This window comes from Saccoglossus kowalevskii, unplaced genomic scaffold (genome assembly GCF_978046115.1).
Source record: "Saccoglossus kowalevskii unplaced genomic scaffold, keSacKowa6.1 SCAFFOLD_24, whole genome shotgun sequence".
Taxonomy (NCBI): Eukaryota; Metazoa; Hemichordata; class Enteropneusta; family Harrimaniidae; genus Saccoglossus; species Saccoglossus kowalevskii.
In genome coordinates, this window is record NW_028188618.1 from 3,951,300 (window position 1) to 3,970,084 (window position 18,785).

General features: G+C 44.0%; 59 pseudogenes; all 59 read left to right on the forward strand.

The window, feature by feature from the left end:
* Positions 1 to 271: 271 nt before the first annotated feature.
* Positions 272 to 391, forward strand: LOC146726792 (5S ribosomal RNA; annotated as a pseudogene).
* Positions 392 to 605: 214 nt separating this feature from the next.
* Positions 606 to 725, forward strand: LOC144359324 (5S ribosomal RNA; annotated as a pseudogene).
* A 311-nt stretch (positions 726 to 1,036) lies between these two features.
* On the forward strand, positions 1,037 to 1,156 carry LOC146726793 (5S ribosomal RNA; annotated as a pseudogene).
* Positions 1,157 to 1,252: 96 nt separating this feature from the next.
* On the forward strand, positions 1,253 to 1,372 carry LOC146726794 (5S ribosomal RNA; annotated as a pseudogene).
* Positions 1,373 to 1,468: 96 nt separating this feature from the next.
* On the forward strand, positions 1,469 to 1,588 carry LOC146726795 (5S ribosomal RNA; annotated as a pseudogene).
* Positions 1,589 to 1,802: 214 nt separating this feature from the next.
* On the forward strand, positions 1,803 to 1,922 carry LOC146726796 (5S ribosomal RNA; annotated as a pseudogene).
* Positions 1,923 to 2,233: 311 nt separating this feature from the next.
* LOC146726797 (5S ribosomal RNA) lies at positions 2,234 to 2,353 on the forward strand (annotated as a pseudogene).
* A 312-nt stretch (positions 2,354 to 2,665) lies between these two features.
* Positions 2,666 to 2,785, forward strand: LOC146726798 (5S ribosomal RNA; annotated as a pseudogene).
* Positions 2,786 to 3,096: 311 nt separating this feature from the next.
* LOC144353002 (5S ribosomal RNA) lies at positions 3,097 to 3,216 on the forward strand (annotated as a pseudogene).
* A 96-nt stretch (positions 3,217 to 3,312) lies between these two features.
* Positions 3,313 to 3,432, forward strand: LOC144353014 (5S ribosomal RNA; annotated as a pseudogene).
* A 214-nt stretch (positions 3,433 to 3,646) lies between these two features.
* On the forward strand, positions 3,647 to 3,766 carry LOC144353006 (5S ribosomal RNA; annotated as a pseudogene).
* Positions 3,767 to 3,980: 214 nt separating this feature from the next.
* Positions 3,981 to 4,100, forward strand: LOC144353008 (5S ribosomal RNA; annotated as a pseudogene).
* Positions 4,101 to 4,196: 96 nt separating this feature from the next.
* LOC144352998 (5S ribosomal RNA) lies at positions 4,197 to 4,315 on the forward strand (annotated as a pseudogene).
* Positions 4,316 to 4,411: 96 nt separating this feature from the next.
* LOC144353005 (5S ribosomal RNA) lies at positions 4,412 to 4,531 on the forward strand (annotated as a pseudogene).
* A 532-nt stretch (positions 4,532 to 5,063) lies between these two features.
* Positions 5,064 to 5,183, forward strand: LOC144353003 (5S ribosomal RNA; annotated as a pseudogene).
* Positions 5,184 to 5,494: 311 nt separating this feature from the next.
* On the forward strand, positions 5,495 to 5,614 carry LOC144353009 (5S ribosomal RNA; annotated as a pseudogene).
* A 96-nt stretch (positions 5,615 to 5,710) lies between these two features.
* LOC144353000 (5S ribosomal RNA) lies at positions 5,711 to 5,830 on the forward strand (annotated as a pseudogene).
* A 96-nt stretch (positions 5,831 to 5,926) lies between these two features.
* On the forward strand, positions 5,927 to 6,046 carry LOC144353001 (5S ribosomal RNA; annotated as a pseudogene).
* A 314-nt stretch (positions 6,047 to 6,360) lies between these two features.
* LOC144353015 (5S ribosomal RNA) lies at positions 6,361 to 6,480 on the forward strand (annotated as a pseudogene).
* Positions 6,481 to 6,908: 428 nt separating this feature from the next.
* On the forward strand, positions 6,909 to 7,028 carry LOC146726799 (5S ribosomal RNA; annotated as a pseudogene).
* A 96-nt stretch (positions 7,029 to 7,124) lies between these two features.
* Positions 7,125 to 7,244, forward strand: LOC146726800 (5S ribosomal RNA; annotated as a pseudogene).
* Positions 7,245 to 7,339: 95 nt separating this feature from the next.
* Positions 7,340 to 7,459, forward strand: LOC146726801 (5S ribosomal RNA; annotated as a pseudogene).
* A 96-nt stretch (positions 7,460 to 7,555) lies between these two features.
* On the forward strand, positions 7,556 to 7,675 carry LOC146726802 (5S ribosomal RNA; annotated as a pseudogene).
* A 96-nt stretch (positions 7,676 to 7,771) lies between these two features.
* Positions 7,772 to 7,891, forward strand: LOC146726803 (5S ribosomal RNA; annotated as a pseudogene).
* Positions 7,892 to 7,987: 96 nt separating this feature from the next.
* Positions 7,988 to 8,107, forward strand: LOC146726804 (5S ribosomal RNA; annotated as a pseudogene).
* A 96-nt stretch (positions 8,108 to 8,203) lies between these two features.
* On the forward strand, positions 8,204 to 8,323 carry LOC146726805 (5S ribosomal RNA; annotated as a pseudogene).
* Positions 8,324 to 8,637: 314 nt separating this feature from the next.
* Positions 8,638 to 8,757, forward strand: LOC146726806 (5S ribosomal RNA; annotated as a pseudogene).
* A 428-nt stretch (positions 8,758 to 9,185) lies between these two features.
* LOC146726807 (5S ribosomal RNA) lies at positions 9,186 to 9,305 on the forward strand (annotated as a pseudogene).
* Positions 9,306 to 9,401: 96 nt separating this feature from the next.
* On the forward strand, positions 9,402 to 9,521 carry LOC146726808 (5S ribosomal RNA; annotated as a pseudogene).
* A 95-nt stretch (positions 9,522 to 9,616) lies between these two features.
* LOC146726809 (5S ribosomal RNA) lies at positions 9,617 to 9,736 on the forward strand (annotated as a pseudogene).
* A 96-nt stretch (positions 9,737 to 9,832) lies between these two features.
* LOC146726810 (5S ribosomal RNA) lies at positions 9,833 to 9,952 on the forward strand (annotated as a pseudogene).
* Positions 9,953 to 10,048: 96 nt separating this feature from the next.
* On the forward strand, positions 10,049 to 10,168 carry LOC146726811 (5S ribosomal RNA; annotated as a pseudogene).
* Positions 10,169 to 10,811: 643 nt separating this feature from the next.
* On the forward strand, positions 10,812 to 10,931 carry LOC146726812 (5S ribosomal RNA; annotated as a pseudogene).
* A 96-nt stretch (positions 10,932 to 11,027) lies between these two features.
* LOC146726813 (5S ribosomal RNA) lies at positions 11,028 to 11,147 on the forward strand (annotated as a pseudogene).
* Positions 11,148 to 11,243: 96 nt separating this feature from the next.
* Positions 11,244 to 11,363, forward strand: LOC146726814 (5S ribosomal RNA; annotated as a pseudogene).
* Positions 11,364 to 11,459: 96 nt separating this feature from the next.
* Positions 11,460 to 11,579, forward strand: LOC146726815 (5S ribosomal RNA; annotated as a pseudogene).
* Positions 11,580 to 12,105: 526 nt separating this feature from the next.
* Positions 12,106 to 12,225, forward strand: LOC146726816 (5S ribosomal RNA; annotated as a pseudogene).
* A 96-nt stretch (positions 12,226 to 12,321) lies between these two features.
* Positions 12,322 to 12,441, forward strand: LOC146726817 (5S ribosomal RNA; annotated as a pseudogene).
* A 96-nt stretch (positions 12,442 to 12,537) lies between these two features.
* On the forward strand, positions 12,538 to 12,657 carry LOC146726818 (5S ribosomal RNA; annotated as a pseudogene).
* Positions 12,658 to 12,871: 214 nt separating this feature from the next.
* On the forward strand, positions 12,872 to 12,991 carry LOC146726819 (5S ribosomal RNA; annotated as a pseudogene).
* A 96-nt stretch (positions 12,992 to 13,087) lies between these two features.
* Positions 13,088 to 13,207, forward strand: LOC146726820 (5S ribosomal RNA; annotated as a pseudogene).
* A 429-nt stretch (positions 13,208 to 13,636) lies between these two features.
* LOC146726821 (5S ribosomal RNA) lies at positions 13,637 to 13,756 on the forward strand (annotated as a pseudogene).
* Positions 13,757 to 13,970: 214 nt separating this feature from the next.
* On the forward strand, positions 13,971 to 14,090 carry LOC146726822 (5S ribosomal RNA; annotated as a pseudogene).
* Positions 14,091 to 14,402: 312 nt separating this feature from the next.
* LOC146726823 (5S ribosomal RNA) lies at positions 14,403 to 14,521 on the forward strand (annotated as a pseudogene).
* A 96-nt stretch (positions 14,522 to 14,617) lies between these two features.
* LOC146726824 (5S ribosomal RNA) lies at positions 14,618 to 14,737 on the forward strand (annotated as a pseudogene).
* A 430-nt stretch (positions 14,738 to 15,167) lies between these two features.
* LOC146726825 (5S ribosomal RNA) lies at positions 15,168 to 15,287 on the forward strand (annotated as a pseudogene).
* Positions 15,288 to 15,383: 96 nt separating this feature from the next.
* Positions 15,384 to 15,503, forward strand: LOC146726826 (5S ribosomal RNA; annotated as a pseudogene).
* A 96-nt stretch (positions 15,504 to 15,599) lies between these two features.
* On the forward strand, positions 15,600 to 15,719 carry LOC146726827 (5S ribosomal RNA; annotated as a pseudogene).
* Positions 15,720 to 15,814: 95 nt separating this feature from the next.
* Positions 15,815 to 15,934, forward strand: LOC146726828 (5S ribosomal RNA; annotated as a pseudogene).
* A 96-nt stretch (positions 15,935 to 16,030) lies between these two features.
* On the forward strand, positions 16,031 to 16,150 carry LOC146726829 (5S ribosomal RNA; annotated as a pseudogene).
* A 214-nt stretch (positions 16,151 to 16,364) lies between these two features.
* LOC146726830 (5S ribosomal RNA) lies at positions 16,365 to 16,484 on the forward strand (annotated as a pseudogene).
* A 314-nt stretch (positions 16,485 to 16,798) lies between these two features.
* On the forward strand, positions 16,799 to 16,917 carry LOC146726831 (5S ribosomal RNA; annotated as a pseudogene).
* A 96-nt stretch (positions 16,918 to 17,013) lies between these two features.
* Positions 17,014 to 17,133, forward strand: LOC146726832 (5S ribosomal RNA; annotated as a pseudogene).
* Positions 17,134 to 17,229: 96 nt separating this feature from the next.
* Positions 17,230 to 17,349, forward strand: LOC146726833 (5S ribosomal RNA; annotated as a pseudogene).
* Positions 17,350 to 17,563: 214 nt separating this feature from the next.
* LOC146726834 (5S ribosomal RNA) lies at positions 17,564 to 17,683 on the forward strand (annotated as a pseudogene).
* Positions 17,684 to 17,896: 213 nt separating this feature from the next.
* Positions 17,897 to 18,015, forward strand: LOC146726835 (5S ribosomal RNA; annotated as a pseudogene).
* A 96-nt stretch (positions 18,016 to 18,111) lies between these two features.
* LOC146726836 (5S ribosomal RNA) lies at positions 18,112 to 18,231 on the forward strand (annotated as a pseudogene).
* Positions 18,232 to 18,445: 214 nt separating this feature from the next.
* Positions 18,446 to 18,565, forward strand: LOC146726837 (5S ribosomal RNA; annotated as a pseudogene).
* Positions 18,566 to 18,662: 97 nt separating this feature from the next.
* Positions 18,663 to 18,782, forward strand: LOC146726838 (5S ribosomal RNA; annotated as a pseudogene).
* The last annotated feature ends 3 nt before the right edge of the window (positions 18,783 to 18,785 follow it).

The following is an 18,785-nucleotide window of genomic DNA, read 5'->3' on the forward strand; positions in this document are numbered from 1 at the left end:
TAAATGATCCCTTGACATGTAAATTCTTTATAATAAGGCAGACCAGTGGGTCTGTCTTTAATAAAAGAGAAAAAAAAAAAAAAACAGTTCTCGTCCGATTTCTGAAGTTAAGCTGCATCGGGCGTGGTTAATACTTGCATGGGAGACCGGTTGGGAATACCACGTGTAGTAGGCTTATCTACATTTTTATTCCTCCGTACATGCCAAATTTTCCCCCGGATTTTTTGCCTAGCCGAGGCGTTAAACGACATGCAATTCCGACGAATATTCAGCCTACTGTCAAACCATTGCAGAACACACCAGTTCCCGTTCGATCACTGAATTTAAGCTGCATCGGGCGTGGATAGTACTTGCATGGGAGAACGGCTGAGAATACCACGTGCCGTAGGCTAATGAACATTTTTATTGCAGAATACACCAGTTCTCGTCCGATCACTGAAGTTAAGCCGCATCGGGCGTGGTTAGTTCTTGCACGGGAGACCGGCTGGGAATACCACGTGCAGTAGGCTCATCAACATTTTTATTCCACATTACATACTAACTGTTTCCGATGATTTTTTGCCTAGACGAAGCATTAAATGACATACAATTCGAACGAATATTCAGCCTACTGCCAAACCATTGTAGAATACACCAGTACCCGTCCGATCGCTGAAGTTAAGCTGCATCGGGCGTGGTTAGTACTTGCATGGGAGACCGGTTGGGAATACCATGTGCATTAGGCTCATCAACATTTTTATTCCACCGTACATTTTAACTTTTTCCCGGGATTGTTTGCCTAGCCGAAGTATTAAATTACATCAAATTCCGACGAATATTCAGCCTCATGACAAACCATTGCAGAATACACCAGTTCTCCTCTGATCACTGAAGTTAAGACCACTGGACGTGGTTAGTACTTGCATGGGAGACCGGCTGAGAATACCACATGCAGTAGGATCATCAACATTTTTATTCCACCGTACATACTAACTTTTTCCCATGATTTTTTGCCTAGACGAAGCATTAAATGACATACAATTCGGACGAATATTCAGCCTACTGCCAAACTATTGCAGAATACACCAGTTCTCGTCCGATCACTGAAGTTAAGCTGCATCTGGCGTGGTTAGTACTTGCATGGGAGACCAGCTGGGAATACCACGTGCAGTAGGCTTATCAACATTTTTATTCCACCGTACATACCAACATTTTCCCACTAATTTTTGCCTAGCCAAAGCGTTAAACGACATCCAATTCTGACGAATATTCAGCCTACTGCCAAAACATTGTAGAATACAGCAGTTCTCGTCCGATCACTGAAGTTAAGCTGCATCGGGCGTGGTTAATACTTGCATGGGAGACCGGTTGGGAATACCACGTGTAGTAGGCTTATCTACATTTTTATTCCTCCGTACATGCCAAATTTCCCCCCGGATTTTTTGCCTAGCCGAGGCGTTAAACGACATGCAATTCCGACGAATATTCAGCCTACTGTCAAACCATTGCAGAACACACCAGTTCCCGTTCGATCACTGAATTTAAGCTGCATCGGGTGTGGATAGTACTTGCATGGGAGAACGGCTGAGAATACCACGTGCCGTAGGCTAATGAACATTTTTATTGCAGAATACACCAGTTCTCGTCCGATCACTGAAGTTAAGCCGCATCGGGCGTGGTTAGTTCTTGCACGGGAGACCGGCTGGGAATACCACGTGCAGTAGGCTCATCAACATTTTTATTCCACATTACATACTAACTGTTTCCGATGATTTTTTGCCTAGACGAAGCATTAAATGACATACAATTCGAACGAATATTCAGCCTACTGCCAAACCATTGCAGAATACACCAGTACCCGTCCGATCGCTGAAGTTAAGCTGCATCGGGCGTGGTTAGTACTTGCATGGGAGACCGGTTGGGAATACCATGTGCATTAGGCTCATCAACATTTTTATTCCACCGTACATTCTAACTTTTTCCCGGGATTTTTTGCCTAGCCGAAGTATTAAATTACATCAAATTCCGACGAATATTCAGCCTCATGACAAACCATTGCAGAATACACCAGTTCTCCTCTGATCACTGAAGTTAAGACCACTGGACGTGGTTAGTACTTGCATGGGAGACCGGCTGAGAATACCACATGCAGTAGGATCATCAACATATTTATTCCACCGTACATACTAACTTTTTCCCATGATTTTTTGCCTAGACGAAGCATTAAATGACATACAATTCGGACGAATATTCAGCCTACTGCCAAACTATTGTAGAATACACCAGTTCTCGTCCGATCACTGAAGTTAAGCTGCATCGGGCGTGGTTAGTACTTGCATAGGAGACCTGCTGGGAATACCACGTGCAGTAGGCTTATCAACATTTTTATTCCACCGTACATACTATCTTTTTTCCTGATTTTTTTGCCTAGCCGAAAAATTAATTGAAATCCAATTCCGACGAATATTCAGCCTACGGCCAAACCATTGCAGAATACACCAGTTCTTGTCCGATCACTGAAGTTAAGGTGCATCGGGCGTGGCCAGTACATGCATGGGAGACCGGCTGGGAATACCACGTGCATTAGGCTCATCAACATTTTTATTCCACCGTAAATACTAACTTTTTCCCGGGATTTTTTGCCTAGCCGAAGTATTAAATTACATCCGATTCCGACGAATATTCAGCCTACTGCCAAAACATTGTAGAATACAGCAGTTCTCGTCCGATCACTGAAGTTAAGCTGCATCGGGCGTGGTTAGTACTTGCATAGGAGACCTGCTTGGAATACCACGTGCAGTAGGCTTATCAACATTTTTATTCCACCATACATACTATCTTTTTCCCGTGATTTTTTGCATAGCCGAAGTATTAAATTACATCAAATTCCGACGAATATTCAGCTTCATGACAAACCATTGCAGAATACACCAGTTCTCCTCTGATCACTGAAGTTAAGCCCACTGGACGTTGTTAGTACTTGCATGGGAGACCAGCTGAGAATACCACATGCAGTAGAATCATCAACATTTTTATTCCACCGTACATACTAACTTTTTCCGATGATTTTTTGCCTAGACGAAGCATTAAATGACATACAATTCGAACGAATATTCAGCCTACTGCCAAACCATTGCTGAATACACCAGTACTCGTCCGATCGCTGAAGTTACGCTGCATTAGGCGTGGTTAGTACTTGCATGGGAGACCGGCTGGGAATACCACGTGCAGTAGGCTTATCAACATTTTTATTCCACCGTACATACCAACATTTTCCCACGAATTTTTGCCTAGCCAAAGCGTTAAACGACATGCAATTCTGACGAATACTCAGCCTACTGCCAAACCATTGCATAACACACCAGTTCTCGTCCGATCACTGAAGTTAAGCAGCATCGGACGTGGTAAGTACTTGAATGGGAGACCGGCTGGGAATGCCACGTGCAGTAGGCTGATGAACATTTTTATTGCAGAATACACCAGTTCTCGTCCGATGACTGAAGTTAAGCCGCACAGGGCGTGGTTAGTTCTTGCACGGGAGACCGGCTGGGAATACCACATGCAGTAGGCTCATCAACATTTTTATTCCACATTACATACTAACTTTTTCCTATGATTTTTTGCCTAGCCGTAGCAATAAATGACATCCAATTCCGACGAATATTCAGCCTACTGCCAAACCATTGCAGAATACACCAGTTCTTGTCCGATGACTGAAGTTAAGCTGCATCAGGCTTGGTTAGTACTTGCATGGGAGACCGGCTGGGAACACCACGTGCAGTAGGCTGATGAACATTTTTATCGCAGAATACACCAGTTCTCGTCCGATGACTGAAGTTAAGCCGCACAGGGCGTGGTTAGTTCTTGCACGGGAGACCGGCTGGGAATACCACGTGCAGTAGGCTCATCAACATTTTTATTCCACGTTACATACTAACTTTTTCCTATGATTTTTTGCCTAGACGAAGCATTAAATGACATACAATTCGGACGAATATTCAGCCTACTGCCAAACCATTGTAGAATACACCAGTTCTCGTCCGATCACAGAAGTTAAGCTCCATCGGGCGTGGTTAGTACTTGCATGGGAGACCGGCTGGGAAAACCACATGCATTAGGCTCATCAACATTTTTATTCCACCGTACATATTAACTTTTTCCTATGATTTTTTGCCTAGCCGATGTATTAAATTACATCCAATTCCGACGAATATTCAGCCTACTGCCAAACCATTGTAGAATACACCAGTTCTCGTCCGATCACAGAAGTTAAGCTGCATCGGCGTGGTTAGTACTTGCATGGGAGACCTGCTGGGAATACCACGAGCAGTAGGCTTATCAGCATTTTTATTCCACCGTACATACAAAGTTTTTCCCGGGATTTGTTGCCTAGCCGAAGTATTAAATTACATCCAATTCCGACGAATATTCAGCCTACTGCCAAACCATTGTAGAATACACCAGTTCTCGTCCGATCACAGAAGTTAAGCTGCATCGGGCGTGTCTAGTACTTGCTTGGGAGACCTGCTGGGAATACCACATGCAGTAGGGTTCTCAACATTTTTATTCCACCGAACATACTATCTTTTTTCCCCCGTGATTTTTTGCCTAGCCGAAGCATTGATTGAAATCCAATTCCGACAAATATTCAGCCTACTGCCAAACCATTGCAGAATACACCAGTTCTCGTCCGATCACTGAAGTTAAGGCGCATCTGGCGTGGTTAATACTTGCATGGGAGACCGGCTGGGAATACCACGTTCAGTCGGCTCATCAACATTTTTATTCCACATTACATACTAACGTTTTCCCGGGATTTTTTGCCTAGCCGAAGTATTAAATTACATCCAATTCCAACGAATATTCAGACTACTGCCAAACCATTGCAGAATACACCAGTTCTCGTCCAATCTCTGAAGTTAAGCTGCATCGGGCGTGGTTAATACTTGCCTGGGAGACTGGCTGGGAATACCACGTGTAGTAGGCATATCTACATTTTTATTCCTCCGTACATGCCAAATTTTCCCCCCGGATTTTATGCCTCGTCGAGGCGTTAAACGACATGCAATTCCGACGAATATTCAGCATACTGTCAAACCATTGCAGAACACACCAGTTCCCGTTCGATCACTGAATTTAAGCTGCATCGGGCGTGGTTAGTACTTGCATGGGGGACCGGCTGGGAATACCATGTGCATTAGGCTCATCAACATTTTTATTCCACCGTACATTCTAACTTTTTCCCGGGATTTTTTGCCTAGCCGAAGTATTAAATTACATCAAATTCCGACGAATATTCAGCCTCATGACAAACCATTGCAGAATACACCAGTTCTCCTCTGATCACTGAAGTTAAGCCCACTGGACTTGGTTAGTACTTGCATGGGAGACTGGCTGAGAATACCACATGCAGTAGAATCATCAACATTTTTATTCCACCGTACATACTAACTTTTTCCCATGATTATTTGCCTAGACGAAGCATTAAATGACATACAATTCGGACGAATATTCAGCCTACCGCCAAACTATTGCAGAATACACCAGTTCTCGTCCGATCACTGAAGTTAAGCTGCATCTGGCGTGGTTAGTACTTGCATGGGAGACCGGCTGGGAATACCACGTGCAGTAGGCTTATCAACATTTTTATTCCACCGTACATACCAACATTTTCCCACGAATTTTTGCCTAGACGAAGCATTAAACGACATGCAATTCTGACGAATACTCAGCCTACTGCCAAACCATTGCATATCACACCAGTTCTCGTCCGATCACTGAAGTTAAGCTGCATCGGACTAGGTAAGTACTTGAATGGGAGACCGGCTGGGAATGCCACGTGCAGTAGGCTCATCAACATTTTTATTCCACATTACATACTAACTTTCTCCTATGATTTTTTGCCTAGCCGTAGCAATAAATGACATCCAATTCCGACGAATATTCAGCCTACTGCCAAACCATTGCAGAATACACCAGTTCTTGTCCGATCACAGAAGTTAAGCTGCATCGGGCGTGTTTAGTACTTGCTTGGGAGACCTGTTGGGAATACCACATGCAGTAGGCTTCTCAACATTTTTATTCCACCGTACATACTATCTTTTTCCCCTGTGATTTTTTGCCTAGCCGAAGCATTGATTGAAATCCAATTCCGACAAATATTCAGCCTACTGCCAGGCCATTGCAGAATACACCAGTTCTCGTCCGATCACTGAAGTTAAAGCGCATCGGGCGTGGTTAGTTCTTGCACGGGAGACCGGCTGGGAATACCACGTTCAGTCGGCTCATCAACATTTTTTTTCCACATTACATACTAACGTTTTCCCGGGATTTTTTGCCTAGCCGAAGTATTGAATTACATACAATTCCGACGAATATACAGCCTACTGTCAAACCATTGCTGAACACACCAGTTCTTGTTCGATCACTGAATTTAAGCTGCATCGGGCGTGATTAGTACTTGCATGGGAGACCGGCTGAGAATACCACGTGCAGTAGGCTGATGAACATTTTTATTGCAGAATACACCAGTTCTCGTCCGATCACTGAAGTTAAGCTGCATCGGGCGTGGTTAGTACTTGCATGGGAGACCGGCTGGGTATACCATGTGCATTCTGCTCATCAACAGTTTTATTCCACCGTACATTCTAACTTTTTCCCGGGATTTTTTGCCTAGCCGAAGTATTAACTTACATCAAATTCCGACGAATATTCAGCCTCATGACAAACCATTGCAGAATACACCAGTTCTCCTCCGATCACTGAAGTTAAGCCCACTGGACGTGGTTAGTACTTGCATGGGAGACCGGCTGAGAATACCACATGCAGTAGGATCATCAACATTTTTATTACACCGTACATACTAACTTTTTAGCGGGATTTTTTGCATAGCCGAAGCATAAACGACATCCAATTCCGACGAATATTCAGCCTACTGCCAACCCATTGCATAATTCTCCAGTTCTCGTCCGATCACAGAAGTTAAGCTGCATCAGGCGTGGTTAGTACTTGCATGGGATACCGGCTGGGAATATCACGTGCAGTAGGCTCATCAACATTTTTATTCCACATTACATACTAAATTTTTCCCATGATTTTTTGCCTCGCCGTAGCATTAAATGACATCCAATTCCGACGAATATTCAGCCTTCTGCCAAACCATTGCAGAATACACCAGTTCTCGTCCGATCACTGAAGTTAAGCTGCATCAGGCTTGGTTAGTATTTGCATGGGAGACCGGCTGGGAATACCACGTGCAGTAGGCTTATCAAAATTTTTATTCCACCGTACATACCAACATTTTCCCGCGATTTTTTGCCTAGCCGAAGCGTTAAACGACTCCAATTCTGACGAATGCTCGGCCTACTGCCAAACCATTGCATAACACACCAGTTCTCGTCCGATCACTGAAGTTAAGCCGCATCGGGCGTGGTTAGTTCTTGCACGGGAGACTGGCTGGGAATACCACGTGCAGTAGGCTCATCAACATTTTGATTCAACATTACATACTAACATTTTCCAATGATTTTTTGCCTAGACGAAGCATTAAATGACATACAATTCGAACGAATATTCAGCCTACTGCCAAAATATTGCAGAATACACCAGTTCTCGTCCGATCACTGAAGTTAAGCTGCATCTGGCGTGGTTAGTACTTGCATGGGAGACCGGCTGGGAATGCCGCGTGCAGTAGGCTCATCAACATTTTTATTCCATATTACATACTAACTTTCTCCTATGATTTATTGCCTAGCCGTAGCATTAAATGACATCCAATTCCGACGAATATTCAGCCTACTGCCAAACCATTGCAGAATACACCAGTTCTCGTCCGATCACTGAAGTTAAGCTGCATCAGGCTTGGTTAGTACTTGCACGGGAGACCGGCTGGGTATACCATGTGCATTAGGCACATCAACATTTTTATTCCACCGTACATTCTAACTTTTTCCCGGGATTTTTTGCCTAGCCGAAATATTAAATTACATCAAATTCCGACGAATATTCAGCCTTATGACAAACCATTGCAGAATACACCAGTTCTCGTCCGATCACTGAAGTTAAGCTGCATCGGACTAGGTAAGTACTTGAATGGGAGACCGGCTGGGAATGCCACGTGCAGTAGGCTCATCAACATTTTTATTCCACATTACATACTAACTTTCTCCTATGATTTTTTGCCTAGCCGTAGCAATAAATGACATCCAATTCCGACGAATATTCAGCCTACTGCCAAACCATTGCAGAATACACCAGTTCTTGTCCGATCACGGAAGTTAAGCTGCATCGGGCGTGTTTAGTACTTGCTTGGGAGACCTGTTGGGAATACCACATGCAGTAGGCTTCTCAACATTTTTATTCCACCGTACATACTATCTTTTTCCCCTGTGATTTTTTGCCTAGCCGAAGCATTGATTGAAATCCAATTCTGACAAATATTCAGCCTACTGCCAGGCCATTGCAGAATACACCAGTTCTCGTCCGATCACTGAAGTTAAAGCGCATCGGGCGTGGTTAGTTCTTGCACGGGAGACCGGCTGGGAATACCACGTTCAGTCGGCTCATCAACATTTTTTTTCCACATTACATACTAACGTTTTCCCGGGATTTTTTGCCTAGCCGAAGTATTGAATTACATACAATTCCGACGAATATACAGCCTACTGTCAAACCATTGCTGAACACACCAGTTCTTGTTCGATCACTGAATTTAAGCTGCATCGGGCGTGATTAGTACTTGCATGGGAGACCGGCTGAGAATACCACGTGCAGTAGGCTGATGAACATTTTTATTGCAGAATACACCAGTTCTCGTCCGATCACTGAAGTTAAGCTGCATCGGGCGTGGTTAGTACTTGCATGGGAGACCGGCTGGGTATACCATGTGCATTCTGCTCATCAACAGTTTTATTCCACCGTACATTCTAACTTTTTCCCGGGATTTTTTGCCTAGCCGAAGTATTAACTTACATCAAATTCCGACGAATATTCAGCCTCATGACAAACCATTGCAGAATACACCAGTTCTCCTCCGATCACTGAAGTTAAGCCCACTGGACGTGGTTAGTACTTGCATGGGAGACCGGCTGAGAATACCACATGCAGTAGGATCATCAACATTTTTATTACACCGTACATACTAACTTTTTAGCGGGATTTTTTGCATAGCCGAAGCATAAACGACATCCAATTCCGACGAATATTCAGCCTACTGCCAACCCATTGCATAATTCTCCAGTTCTCGTCCGATCACAGAAGTTAAGCTGCATCAGGCGTGGTTAGTACTTGCATGGGATACCGGCTGGGAATATCACGTGCAGTAGGCTCATCAACATTTTTATTCCACATTACATACTAAATTTTTCCCATGATTTTTTGCCTCGCCGTAGCATTAAATGACATCCAATTCCGACGAATATTCAGCCTTCTGCCAAACCATTGCAGAATACACCAGTTCTCGTCCGATCACTGAAGTTAAGCTGCATCAGGCTTGGTTAGTATTTGCATGGGAGACCGGCTGGGAATACCACGTGCAGTAGGCTTATGAAAATTTTTATTCCACCGTACATACCAACATTTTCCCGCGATTTTTTGCCTAGCCGAAGCGTTAAACGACTCCAATTCTGACGAATGCTCAGCCTACTGCCAAACCATTGCATAACACACCAGTTCTCGTCCGATCACTGAAGTTAAGCCGCATCGGGCGTGGTTAGTTCTTGCACGGGAGACTGGCTGGGAATACCACGTGCAGTAGGCTCATCAACATTTTGATTCAACATTACATACTAACATTTTCCAATGATTTTTTGCCTAGACGAAGCATTAAATGACATACAATTCGAACGAATATTCAGCCTACTGCCAAAATATTGCAGAATACACCAGTTCTCGTCCGATCACTGAAGTTAAGCTGCATCTGGCGTGGTTAGTACTTGCATGGGAGACCGGCTGGGAATGCCGCGTGCAGTAGGCTCATCAACATTTTTATTCCATATTACATACTAACTTTCTCCTATGATTTATTGCCTAGCCGTAGCATTAAATGACATCCAATTCCGACGAATATTCAGCCTACTGCCAAACCATTGCAGAATACACCAGTTCTCGTCCGATCACTGAAGTTAAGCTGCATCAGGCTTGGTTAGTACTTGCACGGGAGACCGGCTGGGTATACCATGTGCATTAGGCACATCAACATTTTTATTCCACCGTACATTCTAACTTTTTCCCGGGATTTTTTGCCTAGCCGAAATATTAAATTACATCAAATTCCGACGAATATTCAGCCTTATGACAAACCATTGCAGAATACACCAGTTCTCCTCCGATCACTGAAGTTAAGCCCACTGGACGTGGTTAGTACTTGCATGGGAGACCGGCTGAGAATACCACGTGCAGTAGGCTGATGAACATTTTTATTGCAGAATACACCAGTTCTCATCCGATCACTGAAGTTAAGCTGCATCGGGCGTGGTTAGTACTTGCATGGGAGACCGGCTGGGTATACCATGTGCATTATGCTCATCAACATTTTTATTCCACCGTACATTCTAACTTTTTCCCGGGATTTTTTGCCTAGCCGAAGTATTAACTTACATCAAATTCCGACGAATATTCAGCCTCATGACAAACCATTGCAGAATACACCAGTTCTCCTCCGAACACTGAAGTTAAGCCCACTGGACGTGGTTAGTACTTGCATGGGAGACCGGCTGAGAATACCACATGCAGTAGGATCATCAACATTTTTATTACACCGTACATACTAACTTTTTAGCGGGATTTTTTGCATAGCCGAAGCATAAACGACATCCAATTCCGACGAATATTCAGCCTACTGCCAATCCATTGCATAATTCTCCAGTTCTCGTCCGATCACAGAAGTTAAGCTGCATCAGGCGTGGTTAGTACTTGCATGGGAGGCCGGCTGGGAATACCAAGTGCAGTAGGCTCATCAACATTTTTATTCCACATTACATACTAAATTTTTCCCATGATTTTTTGCCTCGCCGTAGCATTAAATGACATCCAATTCCGACGAATATTCAGCCTTCTGCCAAACCATTGCAGAATACACCAGTTCTCGTCCGATCACTGAAGTTAAGCTGCATCAGGCTTGGTTAGTATTTGCATGGGAGACCGGCTGGGAATACCACGTGCAGTAGGCTTATCAAAATTTTTATTCCACCGTACATACCAACATTTTCCCGCGATTTTTTGCCTAGCCGAAGCGTTAAACGACATCCAATTCTGATGAATACTCAGCCTACTGCCAAACCATTGCATAACACACCAGTTCTCGTCCGATCACTGAAGTTAAGCCGCATCAGGCGTGGTTAGTTCTTGCACGGGAGAACGGCTGGGAATACCACGTGCAGTAGGCTCATCAACATTTTTATTCCACATTACATACTAACTTTTTCCAATAATTTTTTGCCTAGACGAAGCATTAAATGACATACAATTCGAACGAATATTCAGCATACTGCCAACCCATTGCATAATTCACCATTTCTCGTCCGATCACTGAAGTTAAGCTGCATCGGGCGTGGTTAGTACTTGCATGGGAGACCGGCTGGGAATGCCACGTGCAGTAGGCTCATCAACATTTTTATTCCATATTACATACTAACTTTCTCCTATGATTTTTTGCCTAGCCGTAGCATTAAATGACATCCAATTCCGACGAATATTCAGCCTACTGCTAAACCATTGCAGAATACACCAGTTCTCGTCCGATCACTGAAGTTAAGCTGCATCAAGCTTGGTTAGTACTTGCACGGGAGACCGGCTGGGTATACCATGTGCATTAGGCACATCAACATTTTTATTCCACCGTACATTCTAACTTTTTCCCGGGATTTTTTGCCTAGCCGAAGTATTAAATTACATCAAATTCCGACGAATATTCAGCCTTATGACAAACCATTGCAGAATACACCAGTTCCCCTCCGATCACTGAAGTTAAGCCCACTGGAAGTGGTTAGTACTTGCATGGGAGACCGGCTGAGCATACCACATGCAGTAGGATCATCAACATTTTTATTCCACCGTACATACTAACTTTTTCGTGGGATTTTTTGCATAGCCGAAGCATAAACGACATCCAATTCCGACGAATATTCAGACTACTGCCAACCCATTGCATAATTCACCAGTTCTCGTCCGATCACAGAAGTTAAGCTGCATCGGGCGTGATTAGTACTTGCATGGGAGACCGGCTGGGAATACCACGTGCAGTAGGCTCATCAACATTTTTATTCCACATTACATACCAACATTTTCCCACGATTTTTTGCCTAGCCGAAGCGTTAAACGACATCCAATTCTGACAAATACTCAGCCTACTGCCAATCCATTGCATAACACACCAGTTCTCGTCCCATCACTGAAGTTAAGCTGCATCGGACGTGGTAAATACTTGAATGGGAGACCGGCTGGGAATGCCACGTGCAGTAGGCTCATCAACATTTTTATTCCACATTACATACTAACTTTTTCCTATGATTGTTTGCCTAGCCGTAGCATTAAATGACATCCAATTCCGACGAATATTCAGCCTACAGGCAAACCATTGCAGAATACACCAGTTCTCGTCCGATCACTGAAGTTAAGCTGCATCAGGCTTGGTTAGTACTTGCATGGGAGACTGGCTGGGAATACCACGTGCGGTAGGCTGATGAATATTTTTATTGCAGAATACACCAGTTCTCGTCCGATCACTGAAGTTAAGCTGCATCGGGCGTGGTTAGTACTTGCATTGGATACCGGCTGGAAATACCACGTGCAGTAGACTTATCAACATTTTTATTCCACTGTACATACCAACATTTTCCCGCGATTTTTTGCCTCGCCGAAGCGTTAAACGACATCCAATTCTGATGAATACTCAGCCTACTGCCAAACCATTGCATAACACACCAGTTCTCGTCCGATCACTGAAGTTAAGCTGCAGTGGACGTGGTAAGTACTTGAATGGGAGACCGGCTGGGAATGCCACGTGCAGTAGGCTCATCAACATTTTTATTCCACATTACATAGTAACTTTTTCCTATGATTTTTTGCCTAGCCGTAGCATTAAATGACATCCAATTCCGACGAATATTTAGGCTACTGCCAAACCATTGCAGAATACACCAGTTCTCGTCCGATCACTGAAGTTAAGCTGCATCAGGCTTGGTTAGTACTTGCATAGGAGACCGGATGGGAATACCACGTGCAGTAGGCTGATGAACATTTTTATTGCAGAATACACCAGTTCTCGTCCGATCACTGAAGTTAAGCCGCATTGGGCGTGGTTAGTACTTGCATGGGAGACCGGCTGGGAATACCACGTGCATTAGGTTCTTCAACATTTTTATTCCACCGTACATACTAACTTTTTCCCGGGATTTTTTGCCTAGACGAAGCATTAAATGACATACAATTCAGACGAATATTCAGCCTACTGTCAAACCATTGCAGAACACGCATGTTCTTGTCCGATCACAGAAGTTAAGCTGCATCAACGTGGTTAGTACTTACATGGGAGACCTGCTGGGTATACCACGAGCAGTAGGCTTATCAACATTTTTATTCCACCGTACATACAAACTTTTTCTCGGGATTTGTTGCCTAGCCGAAGTATTAAATTACATCCAATTCCGACGAATATTCAGCCTACTGCCAAACCATTGTAGAATACACCAGTTCTTGTCCGATCACAGAAGTTAAGCTGCATCGGGCGTGGTTAGTAATTGCATGTGAGACCGGCTGGGAATACCACGTGCAGTAGGCTGATGAACATTTTTATTGCAGAATACACTAGTTCTCGTCCGATCACTGAAGTTAAGCTGCATTGGGCGTGGTTAGTACTTGCATGGGAGACTGGTTGGGAATACCACGTGCATTAGGCTCATCAACATTTTTATTCCACCGTACATACTAACTTTTTCCAGGGATTTTTTGCATGGCAGAAGTATTAAATTACATCCAATTCCGACGAATATCCAGCCTACTGTCAAACCATTGCAGAACATGCCAGTTCTTGTCCGATCACTGAAGTTAAGCTTCATCGGGCGTGGTTAGTACTTGCATGGGAGACCGGTTGGGAATACCACGTGCAGTAGGCTCATCAACATTTTTATTCCATATTACATACTAACTTTTTCCTACGATTGTTTTGCCTAGCCGTATCATTAAATGACATCCAATTCCGACGAATATTCAGCCTACTGCCAAACCAATGCAGAATACACCAGTTCTCGTCTGATCACTGAAGTTAATCTGCATCGGCCATGGTTAGTAATTGCATGTGAGACCGGCTGGGAATACCACCTGCAGTAGGCTTATCAACATTTTTATTCCACCGTAATACTAACTTTTTCCCGGGATTTGTTGCCTAGCCGTAGCATTAAATGACATCCAATTCCGACGAATATTCAGCCTACTGCCAAACCATTGCAGAAAACACCAGTTCTCCTCCGATCACTGAAGTTAAGCCCACTGGACGTGGTTAGTACTTGCATGGGAGACTGGCTGGGAATACCACGTGCAGTAGGCTCATCAACATTTTTATTCCACATTACATACTAAATTTTTCCCATGATTTTTTGCCTAGACGAAGCATTAAATGACATACAATTCGGACGAACATTCTGCCTACTGCCAAACCATTGCAGAATGCACCAGTTCTCGTCCGATCACTGAAGTTAAGCTGCAACGGGCGTGGTTAGTACTTGCATGGGAGACCGGCTGGGAATACCACGTGCAGTAGGCTGATGAACTTTTTTTATTGCAGAATACACCAGTTCTCGTCCGATCACTGAAGTTAAGCTGCATCGGGCGTGGTTAGTACTTGCATGGGAGACCAGCTGGGAAAACCACGTGCATTAGGCACATCAACAATTTTATTCCACCGTACATACTAACTTTTTCCAGGGATTTTTTGCCTAGCCGAAGTATTAAATTACATCCAATTCCGACGAATATCCAGCCTACTGTCAAAGCATTGCAGAACACACCAGTTCTGTCCGATCACTGAAGTTAATCTGCATCGGCCATGGTTAGTAATTGCATATGAGACCGGCTGGGAATACCACCTGCAGTAGGCTTATCAACATTTTTATTCCACCGTACATACTAACTTTTACCCGGGATTTGTTGCCTTGCCGAAGTATTAAATTAAATCCAATTCCGACGAATATTCAGCCTACTGCCAAACCATTGCAGAATACACCAGTTCTCTTCCGATCACTGAAGTTAAGCTGCATCGGGCGTGGTTAGTACTTGCATGGGAGACCGGCTGGGAATACCATGTGCAGTAGGCTTCTCAACATTTTTATTCCACCGTACATACCAACTTTTTCCGGGGATTTTTTGCCTTACCGAAGCGTTAAACGACATGCAATTCTGACGAATATTCAGCCTACTGTCAAACCATTGCAGAACACACCAGTTCTCTTCCAATCACTGAAGTTAAGCTGCATCGGGCGTGGTTAGTACTAGCATGGGAGACTGGCTGGGAATACCAGGTGCAGTAGGCTCATCAACATTTTTATTCCACATTACATACTAATTTTTACCCATGATTTTTTGCCTAGCCGTAGCATTAAATGACATCCAATTCCGACGAATATTCAGCCCACTTCAAAACCATTGCAGAATACACCAGTTCCCGTCCGATCACTGAAGTTAAGCTGCATCGGGTGTGGTTAGTACTTGCATGGGAGACCGGCTGGGAATACCATGTGCAGTTAGCTCATCAACATTTTTATTCCACCGTACATACCAAATTTTTCCCGGGATTTTTTGCCTAGCCGTAAATTAAATGACATCCAATTCCGACGAATATTCAGCCTACTGCAAAACCATTGCAGATTACACCAGTTCTCGTCGGATCATTGAAGTTAAGCTGCATCGGGCGTGGTTAGTATTAGCATGGGAGACCGGCTGGAAATACCACGTGCAGTAGGCTCATCAACATTTTTATTCCACATTACATACTAACTTTTTCCTATGATTTTTTGCCTAGCCGTAGCATTACATGATATCCAATTCCGACCAATATTCAGCCTACTGCCAAACCAATGCAGAATACACCAGTTCTCATCTGATCACTGAAGTTAAGCTGCATCGGGCGTTGTTAGTACTTGCATGGGAGACCGGCTGGGAATACCACGTGCAGTAGGCTGATGAACATTTTTATTGCAGAATACACCAGTTCTCGTCCGATCACTGAAGTTAAGCTGCATCGGGCGTGGTTAGTACTTGCATGGGAGACTGGTTGGGAATACCACATGCATTAGGCTCATCAACATTTTTATTCCACCGTACATACTAACTTTTCCCCGGGATTTTTTGCCTAGCAGAAGTATTAAATTACATCCAATTCCGACGAATATCCAGCCTACTGTCAAAACATTGCAGAACACGCCAGTTCTTGTCCGATCACTGAAGTTAAGCTGCATCGGGCATGGTTAGTACTTGCATGGGAGACTGGCTGGGAATACCACGTGCAGTAGGCTCATCAACATTTTTATTCCACATTACATACTAACTTTTTCCTATGATTTTTTTTTGCCTAGCCGTAGCATTAAATGACATCCAATTCCGACGAATATTCAGCCTACTGCCAAACCAATGCAGAATACACCAGTTCTCGTCCGATCACTGAAGTTAATCTACATCGGCCATGGTTAGTAATTGCATGTGAGACCGGCTGGGAATACCACCTGCAGTAGGCTTATCAACATTTTTATTCCACCGTAATACTAACTTTTTCCCGGGATTTGTTGCCTAGCCGTAGCATTAAATGACATCCAATTCCGACGAATATTCAGCCTACTGCCAAACCATTGCAGAAAACACCAGTTCTCCTCCGATCACTGAAGTTAAGCCCACTGGACGTGGTTAGTACTTGCATGGGAGACTGGCTGGGAATACCACGTGCAGTAGGCTCATCAACATTTTTATTCCACATTACATACTAAATTTTTTCCATGATTTTTTGCCTAGACGAAGCATTAAATGACATACAATTCGGACGAACATTCAGCCTACTGCTAAACCATTGCAGAATGCACCAGTTCTCGTCCGATCACTGAAGTTAAGCTGCATCTGGCGTGGTTAGTACTTGCATGGGAGACCGTTTGGGAATACCATGTGCAGTAGGCTTATCAACATTTTCATTCCACCGTACATACCAAAATTTTCACGGGATTTTTTGCCTAGCCGAAGCGTTAAATGACATCCAATTCCGGCGAATATTCAGCCTACTGCCAAACCATTGCAGAATACACCAGTTCTGGTCCTATCACTGAAGTTAAGCTGCATCGGGCGTGGTTAGTACTTGCATGGGAGACCGGCTGCGAATACCACGTGCAGTAGGCTGATGAACATTTTTATTGCAGAATACACCAGTTATCGTCCGATCACTGAAGTTAAGCCGCATCGGGCGTGGTTAGTTCTTGCACGCAAGACCGGCTGGGAATACCACGTGCAGTAGGCTCATCAACATTTTTATTCCACATTACATTCTAACTTTTTCCTATAATTTTTTGCCTAGCCGTAGCATTAAATGACATCCAATTCCGGCGAATATTCAGCCTACTGCCAAACCATTGCAGAATACACCAGTTCTGGTCCTATCACTGAAGTTAAGCTGCATCGGGCGTGGTTAGTACTTGCATGGGAGACCGGCTGCGAATACCACGTGCAGTAGGCTGATGAACATTTTTATTGCAGAATACACCAGTTATCGTCCGATCACTGAAGTTAAGCCGCATCGGGCGTGGTTAGTTCTTGCACGCAAGACCGGCTGGGAATACCACCTGCAGTAGGATTATCAACATTTTTATTCCACCGTAATACTAACTTTTTCCCGGGATTTGATGCCTAGCCGTAGCATTAAATGACATCCAATTCCAACGAATATTCAGCCTACTGCCAAACCATTGCAGAAAACACCAGTTCTCCTCCGATCACTGAAGTTAAGTCCACTGGACGTGGTTAGTACTTGCATGGGAGACTGGCTGGGAATACCACGTGCAGTAGGCTCATCAACATTTTTATTCCACATTACATACTAACTTTTTCCTATAATTTTTTGCCTAGCCGTAGCATTAAATGACATCCAATTCCGGCGAATATTCAGCCTACTGCCAAACCATTGCAGAATACACCAGTTCTCATCCGATCACTGAAGTTAAGCTGCATCGGGCGTGGTTAGTACTTGCATGGGAGACCGGCTGCGAATACCACTTGCAGTAGGCTGATGAACGTTTTTATTGCAGAATACACCAGTTCTCGTCCGATCACTGAAGTTAAGCTGCATCGGGCGTGGTTAGTACTTGCATGGGAGACTGGTTGAGAATACCACGTGCATTAGGCTCATCAACATTTTTATTCCACCGTACATACTAACTTTTTCCCGGGATTTTTTGCCTAGCAGAAGTATTAAATTGCATCCAATTCCGAAGAATATCCAGCCTACTGTCAAACCATTGCAGAACACGCCTGTTCTTGTCGGATCACTGAAGTTAAGCTGCATCGGGCGTGGTTAGTACTTGCATGGGAGACTGGCTGGGAATACCACGTGCAGTAGGCTCATCAACTTTTTTATTCCACATTACATACTAACGTTTTCCTATGATTTTTTTGCCTAGCCGTAGCATTAAATGACATCCAATTCCAACGAATATTCAGCCTACTGCCAAACCAATGCAGAATACACCAGTTCTCGTCCGATCACTGAAGTTAATCTGCATCGGCCATGGTTAGTAATTGCATGTGAGACCGGCTGGGAATACCACGTGCAGTAGGCTGAT